This window comes from Magnolia sinica, chromosome 9, assembly GCF_029962835.1.
Source record: "Magnolia sinica isolate HGM2019 chromosome 9, MsV1, whole genome shotgun sequence".
NCBI classification, from domain to species: domain Eukaryota; kingdom Viridiplantae; phylum Streptophyta; class Magnoliopsida; order Magnoliales; family Magnoliaceae; genus Magnolia; species Magnolia sinica.
Window position 1 is genome coordinate 5,157,534 of NC_080581.1, and position 9,414 is coordinate 5,166,947.

Sequence of the window (9,414 nt, forward strand, 5' to 3'; positions counted from 1 at the left end):
ATAAACAGTACAGTGGGCCTTAGGAAGATTTAAATGATGGACATCCAATCACTATTGTTTTCTGTGATGTGGTCCACATAAGATTTATATTTCTCTTATTTTTAGGACACAGCCCTAAAATGATATTTAAAAATGGATGAACGGAATGGATGAAACCCATACATCATGGTGGGTCCCACAGAGCACCGACCAGCAGCCATGGGGCTGGTGTCAGGGGAAGTAGCCAATCCGTTTCCCTGAAAAATATAATATCGGTCCACTGATCGAGCATATCGAGCTTGTAAGAGAAAAAAGAACGGTTGGAAAAACAAGTCTAACACTCGGAGTTGAACGTACACGCGGGCTCATCACTTGATGGGTGTACTACTATTTTATGTTGTCAGCATGTTCAAAGCTTCCATTGCCTAATGAATGGCCCAGATCCATCGCATGTGTGACATTTGATGGTGAGGACGAGCCCCCACACGGTAGTGTTGCGGACCTGGGGCGTTTTCATCCCATCCAATCCGACCGTCAGCATCAAACCATTATAAAATTTGGACAGCCAAAAACTAATTGGATCCAACCATGATGGGCCACCACGTGAATCTGGAGGTTTTTGAGCGGTTGTCCACTGTTTTTTTATGATGTGGCTTATCTAGTGATTTTATAGGTCTCATTTTCATGGCATCTCATCATCATCGTCGTGATCACGTGATGCACGGATTGGATAGAATATGCACACAACTCGGGTGGCTCCACCATAGACAACCATGGACAATCTTCCAAAAATTTTCAAATTCAAGTGGTGCTCAGATGATAGTTAGAACTGCCTGATTTTTAGGACGTCCAAATTTCTCGGTAGTAGCACCTAATAGACAGGTTGGATTCCATACACTCACCCAGGTGGGCCTCATAAGAGGCACTTGTAGAATTACCTCATTATACAGCAACTTGTAGAGAAACATGCTTCTTTGGAGTCACCGCAGACTTTCTGCCTGTTTCATTTGCTGTGATTTTGATGACGTAAATTTTATGACGTTGGAATGGACATCATATAATAAGTAGTGACAGCTACAACTTCTTAGAATGTCATGACTATCCAAAATGAGGCTGAGTTGTTTACCCCCACCATGATGTACATGTAGAGCCGGCATCCGTCCGGATCGGATTGGATTGGGATCCACTTTATCCAATCTGTAATCTCAATGGTTTAACCTGAACTAGATCCGATTCGGGACCGAATCCAGATTACCTGACTCGGACCGATCCGACGCATGGTTGGCCTGACTTGAACCGAGTCCAACACGGTCAAGGAAACCGAGTCGGATCGGGTCGAGTACAATTCGAATCGTATGAATTTAATCCAACTATTTCATGTGGTGTGGTCCACTTCAGCCTTCAATATACCGCCTTTTTATGTTCAAGGCCTAAAATGATATGTCAAAATAGATGAACGGCTTAGATAAAACATATACTTCAAGGTGGGCCCTACATGGCTATGAAAGAACTGTCTGTATGCAATATCCGCGTTTTTACCGGGCTGTTGAACGTGCTTTTCACACAAGTGCAGCTGTGCACAATGTGACTTCTGGATTGACATTAGCGAGTTCTGTGGGTCTGATCATGGGGTATGTGTTATATCCAAACCGTCCATCTATTTGGCGAGCTCGTCTTAAGGCTTGAGACGAAAAATAAGACAGATCTAATATCAAGTGGACCACACGAATTGTTTAACGGTGAAAATCATTCTCTACTGCTATTTGGGGTGTGGTCCAGATGATCTTTGGATATTATTCATTTTTTTAGATAATGCTTTATAAAGATCTCTAAAAATATATGAACGGTGTAGATATAATAAATATTGAAATACATCATTGTGGGGCCCATATATAACTTTGATCTCCTTTGAACCGTTCAGTTTGTTTGTACAACTCGAAGCTCGAGGAGCGTCAGTGCTCGTCTTCGAGCGACACATACCTACGGCTACAGGTTACAGCAGTCGATGTGTGGTACACCCTACATGGCTAAAAGAACTATTTTCTATCAGCTCTGAACTGTTATGATAGTTCAGCACCAACTAAAAAACAGTGGTGACTTTTCAATTTACTATGTCAAGGCAGCGTGGACCGTCCAAATCACCGACAGAACTTAGACCACACATTAATTTTCTATTAACCATATGGTCCATATACGATAGCTAGCAATTGCATGGATAGGATTAATCAATCGGTGTGATGAATTTCACATGCGAGAAGGATGAATGCCCACCATTTCCAAAATAGTGGTGAACTATTACTAGTGTAGCCCTTAACCAGACATGATGACTCGGTCCGATGCCCAGCTCTCTTATACAAACAGTAAACTTTGTTGGGGCCCACCGTGAATGCATCTGGTTTATCCACGTTGTCCATTCATTTTTCCAGATCATTTTAGTGGTTGAACCCAAATTTAATGCATATTCAAAGCTCAAGTGGACCATACCACAGGAAAAAATAGAAGTATTGATTTTGGATCGGATCACTCTGGATCGGTACGGATCAGATCCATTCGGTTCGGATCGGTCCAAATTTACCACAGTCCAAACTCGATCCGAAAACCTATCGGATCTGAATGGCCCTACTCGATCTGCACCGATCCAGGCAGTCGGTTCGGTTCTGATCGGGTCGGATCCACCAGATCGAGTCAGACATGCCCAGCTCTATGTACGTGTATGTGTTTTATCCACGCTTTCCATTCATTTTGGTGAATCATTTTTGAGCATTAACTCCAAAATGAGGCAAATCCAAACCTAAAGTGGACCACAGGATCGGAAGCATTTAAAATTTTCACGGCCATCATTGAAAGCTATGTAGGGCCCACCATGATGTTTATTTGAGATCCAATTTGTTCGTAAGTATTAAATAGGAGCTTTTAATTGATCAATCGAACAAATTGATCGATTGATTAAGAAAACCCCATATTAAACATCTCTAATTAATAGTTTTGGACAAGTTAGGTCAATTGAACTTGGTGGCTTGATCAATCGAGATAATTCATAAAAATCAAGTTAGCTCTTTAGATGATTTTGGGCATATTTGATGGCTTAAATATGTGGTTGTCGATTGATTGATGGTCGCTTGATCGGTATCGATCAACCAAGTACATCAATCGACAACACAAGCGGTTTTACGTAATTGTGTGATTTGTTTTCTAATTCGGGTGTAACACTATATAAGTGTTAATTTGTTAACAATGAGATTAGGATATTAAAACTTATTCTAAAGAAAAAGTTAGGATTTTGAAGGGAGATTTGTCCAATGAGACAAGGGTTTTTGCATGTAAGTTGTTTTCATTTTTTATAATTCATTTGCATAGTGGATTTATTTGTCACTTTGTGCCGTAGTTTTTTCCACAAGAGTTTTTCATATAAAATTATGTGTTTCATGTGGTTGCTGGTATTCTTTCATTTCCTATTACTTTGTTTAATCTTATTTGATGTTGCTTCTATGTCAGCTGAGTTGTACAAGGGTTTGCTTGATTTTCCAACAATAAGGTCACACACATATGAATTGATTTTCCAACAATAAGGTCACACACATATGAATGGTAAGAAAACACAAATATCAGTTTGATCCAAAATTTATGTAGCTCTCATGAAATTTTCAATGGTTATTGATCCAAAGCTACTATCTTGTATGGTGTGCTCCACTTGAGCTTTCTCTCTGCCTCATTTTTTAAGCTAATACTCTAAAATTATCTGGAAAAAAAATAAAAAATGAATGAACCGCATGTAGATTACACATACATCATGGTGGGGCTCACGGAGTTTTGGCTTGAAAACACATTATGGTATTGAGTTTCATGATTTTCAAGGTCAAATTACACCATCCGCATGAGTGAATTAAACAAAATAATTGTGTTTCTTCTACTTCACATCAATTACGGCAAACCAAACATGTCCTATTATTTTGTTTCACATGCGTATAAAAGGCTATTTATATGCGCGCGTGTCCAACGAAGTTTCTTCGTCACCTATTCATTCACCTGCTTCTCCGCTATTTGCCTGTGGGGCTTAAAATACACATGCATTAAGTGATCCCCACCATTGTTAGTGATCTCCAACAACCGTTATGAGATTTTGTAAAAATTAGATATATCCAACCATCATTAGTGCCGCCGGACCATAAAAAAATAATTAAAAAATAAAAATAAAAACTTCCAAATCCATATTCACGTGTGGCTCACATGATGATTGTAGAGACTTTTGGGTTTCCAAATTTCACGGTGAGGAAAGGGTGAGGAAAGCCTACTAGGCAGGTTAGATACCGTATACACACACCAAGTGGGCCCCACATGCAACCCTGCTAACTTGTACAAGTTAGTTCCTTGGTTCAGTGATCCAGACCGCCATGTCATGGATTTGAATGTGGTAGGATAGCCCCCCCAAAAAATCTTCATAATAGGAAAATGCTAACCCTTCGATTGTTGTTTTGCAAAAGGATAAGGGTAGAAGTAAAGCAACGGTCCACATTTATCAGGATAAGGGCTTAAGATTGGACGGATAGGATCTTCCAATTTTGGAGATTTTTGGGACATGGTCCATCTTGGGTGGAGCCCTTCATATTAATGGTAGGGATCATCCAACTTGTTCAGAAGGTCACACAAATATCCATGAAGGGAAAACACAAATATCCGATTGATACAACCTCTATGGCCCTCAAGAAGTTTTGAACGGTGGGTGTTCAATTCCCATCTTTTCTTGTAATGTGGTCCACTTGAGCTTTGGATATTCAATTCCCATCGTTTCATGTAACGTGGTCTATAGGTTATTCTACAAGTAATTCACTTGCGTACGAAAGGCTATTTATATGCGTGTCAAACCTACTTTCTCATTCACCTATTCGTTCACCTGCTTCAACGCTATTTGCCTGTGGGGCTTAAAATACACATGCATTAGGTGATCCCCACCATTGTTATTGATTCCAACAATCCCGACCGAGCCAAACTGGCCAAACAAACTTGAGGACTGACCCGAGTTGAGTTCAAGCTGAGGTTAGTTATCGGCCAAGCCAAGCTGTGCCAAGCTCGACTCGGTTCAACTCATGTGCAACTTTTGGGACGCATTTATGTAAGTTACGCTAAACCTATACTTGGGTTAGTTTTATCTTTTCATAAAGAGGTCACAGAAATCATTCTGAGGCCCACGTAGCTCCGCCAGTAGCCACCATGAAACTGGCAGAGTAAGTGGACAATCCCGTGCTGGCTCCTGGGACGTAGCCAAGTCGTGTGTCACCCCTGTAACACCTTAGGGCGTGTTTGGTCCGTGGAATTGAAGGGTTTTGAATTGTATTAGATGAGATTAACATCATTATTGCACAATAATTGCATGTTCAAAAATAATACCATGGTATTGTAGTCATCCAATCCCATATTTGGGATGAAATTTTTGCTATGGAAAAACATGGGATTAAGCAAAATCATGTATGGTAGACCAAAGAATTATAATCAACGGACCGAATTCACAATGGATGCCGTTCACTTGTACACATATATAACCAGAATGTCACACGCAAATGGTGTATATGGATGGACGGCATGGATAAACACATACATCAATGTGGGGCCCACATGTGCAATGGATTTCAAAATCCATGGAAATCCTACGTAGGACCAAATGCAATTCCATGGGACTAAATGCAATTCGATCCCACCTAATCCCAACTTTTCCCGTCCTCTCCAAATGTTGGATGGAATTGGTGGGGACCAAATGCAATTCTATCCCTATTAATTTCATCTAATACTCCAGGCCAAACGCCCCCTTAGTGTGTATTATCTTTATGGCAGGGCTAAACTTGATGATGTGGTGTATATCCATGCGGTTCATCAGTTTCTTCAGACTATTTTAGGATAGGATCCCAAAAATTACACAGATTCAAATATCAGGTGGGCTACACTATAGGAAACAATATTAATTGAGTGTCTAGACATTAAAAAATGATAAAGGGCACATCATAAGGTTTTCATTATGTTTATCTGTAGACCAAACTCTTGATAATGTCAAGAAGATCCGTATAAAGGGAATATACAAAGGTAATCTTGTTTATAGCCCATATTAAATTTTTAATGATCATCCATCACTGTTTCTAGTTTAATGGCATTTGGGATCGCGCCTGAAATTTGATGTTAAAGCAGATAGACACCGTGGATATAAAAAAATAAAAATACATCAAGGTAGGCCCCACACCGTTAGGGCCTATTTGATTTTGCATGACACTGGTAAATTCCTGTTAAATAAGTAATTATTACTTTTTCACTTGTTTGAAGATGAGTAAATAATTGCACCTAGAAAACTGGTCCAAAAATGTTTGGCTTAAATCCGTAAGCCCCACCATGATGTATATGATATATCTGTGCCGCTCATCTGTTTTATTAAAATATTTTACAGCATGAGCCAAAAAATAAGAAAGATCTGATGCTTAATTGGTCCACATGAAAGGAAACAATGGACTTATTTTTTCCACCGTTGAAAGTTGATTCTTTTATTAGGCCCACACTGAGGTTTATTTACCATCTAACCCGTTCATAGGGTCACATAGACATGGATAAGTAAAAAAAACATACATATAAGCTTGGTCTAAGACTTTTAAGGGCCCTAAGAAGTTTTTAATGGTAAGCATTTGATTCTCACAATTTCGTGTGGTATGGTTCACTTGAGCTTTGGATTTGCCTTTTTTGGGCTCATGCCTTAAATTCAGCTGGCATAATAAATGGACGGTATAGATATGCCACACACATTACAGTGGGTCCCATATTTATTTTACAAATTTTTTGATTTAAGTATTTAAAAAGTAACTCCTCAAGTTAGCATCGGAAAAGATGCAGTGATTACTTTGGTAAATAATGATTACTCATTTACAAGGTAATCACGGTTGAGCCGGAAAATCAAACAGGCATTTAAGGTAACAGGAAATGGATGGGCTACTCAGTGCTTTGTGGGCCCCACCATGATTTATGTGTTTCATCCATTCCATTCATCCATTTTAGCCTATTGTTTTAGGGCTTGATCCCAAAGATGAGAGGGATATAAATATACAGTGGTCCACCAATGCGAAAACAATAGTGACTGGATATCCACCATTAAAATCCTCATAAAGCCCATTGTACTGTTTATTTTACATCCAATATGTTGATTAGGTGATACAGAAGCGGATGAAGGAAAAAAAATAATAATAATAAACAATCAAATAAGGATAGCTTGATCCAAAACTTTTATGCCCCCTAAAAGTTTTTAATGGTGGATATTCATTCAACACTATTTCCCTCAATGTGGTCCACTTGAGATTAGAATATACCTCATTTTTTGTCTTATATCAAAGTATGATCTAGAAAAAAAAATTGGATAGCACGGATGAAACACATACATCATGGTAGGGCCCACATACCTCCGGGGGAGTTGGTAACAACCACTAAACTGTTATCCGGATAACAGATGATCCGCTCCCGTCAACATCAATCAATGGATGCGGATGTGCATCAATCAATGTCCCACTTGAGTTTGAATTGATTCATCATTCATCCATGTCTAAAATGATATGGAAAAACGGATGAGCTTGTCGTTTTTTTCACAAACATCATGGTGGGTCTCACCTAGCTTCATCAATTCTTCAGCTGGGAAGCGGATTGGCTGGGGTACCACACACCAGCTATATAGCTGCTGTAGGCACGTGTGAAGACGAGCACTGACGCTCCTCGAGCTCCAAGTTGTACGAACGGTTCAAAGGGAATCAAAGTTACATGGCCCCACAGTGATGTACTGATTATATCTACACTGTGCATCTATTTTTAGAGATTATTTTAGAGCATTATCCAAAAAATGAATCATATCCAAAGATCCTCTAGACGACACCACAAATAGCAGCATAGATAATGATTTTCAGTGTTAAACAATTTGTAAGGCCTACCATAACGTTTATTTTCCATCCAATCTATTCATAAGTTCAAAAAGACCCGAATCAAGAGGAAAAACAAATTTAATATTGATCAAAAACTTCTGTGACCCCAAAATAGGTTTCAACGGTAAACGTTCAATCCTCCACTGTTTTTTGCAGTGTGGTCCACTTGATCAGTATTACTTTTAGTATCAAGACATAAGACAAGCTCGCCAAATGGATGAATGGTTTGGATGTAGCACATACCTTATGGTCAGAACCACGTGACTTGCTGACGTGAATACAGCAGCTACATAGCTGGTGTGAGATACACCAGCAATCCGCTTCCGAAATTCCCATATAAGGGTGCGTGTAGGAGTTGACCAGTAGAACCCAGTCGAGAGTTTTTATTTTTTATTTTTTAAGAACGAAAACGCCCAGCTAAAGACTAAAGAAGGGTGGGTAAGATTTTGGCTCTGGGATGGCCCACCTGAATTCTGGATTGGAGTTATTTCTGTCCACTAGAGAAAAGCTTGAGGGACAAACGTGGTGAACGTATCGGATGTGAAGAACAACCCAAGATGTGACACATAATAATTTGTAGAATAAGCTTATCCTACTAGCGTTTGTATTAGATCCGGCCTTATCTGGAATCCGGATCCTCTGCTTGCCACCAGTAGGAGAATCCTGCTTGGCCTAAACTAATCGGGCCATATCATCACACATTGCATGTAATACAGCAGTGCTGACAATGTCAAAGATATGTGGACCAATCATAATGCAGACCAATGACAATGCAGGAAAAAAAAAACTTTTACCACTCGTGGCAAGCAAAGGATCTGAATTCGTGTATCTTATGATACCTCACCTCACATTATTTATAACTAAGGTAGGTTGAACAACACATCTCACTCACTTATTTCTTATTTAACTCAAGTTAAATTAGTATTTTTATCTTAACTCATGGTTAGTTTTCTAACTTAAAAGATTTTTTTAACCCAAGTTAGTTGCTGAATTTTTAATAAAGAAAAAAGAGAGAGGAAATAAAGAAAAAGATAAGGGAAAAGATTTTAAAATAATAATAATAAAGAACAGAGAAAGAGTAGAGGAAAAAAAGAAAAAAGAAGAACAAGTAAAAGAAGAGATGGAGAAAAAGGAGAAGAGAGAAGAAAAGAAGAAAAAGAGAAAAGGCGGGCCACATGATAAAGAACAGTTGGGATGACGCGGTCGACCATTTAAAACCTTCCAGGTGTGTGGGACCCACTTTCTCATTTATATTAAATCCAATATGTTCAAAAGATGTGAAACATATGCATGAATGGAATTCTAAAACTCAGGTGGGCCACGCCAATTGATTTTAGGGCCTGTTTGGCTAGCTGCATTTGGTAGGATTAAGGTGGATGGAATTGTAAAATTGTAACACCCCATCCAAAAAGGGAACAATGTCTTGTGGTGCTCATGTGCGAACTGACTAAGGACCGAATGAATCGATCGCATGTGTGGGTATAATATGGATTAATTAATT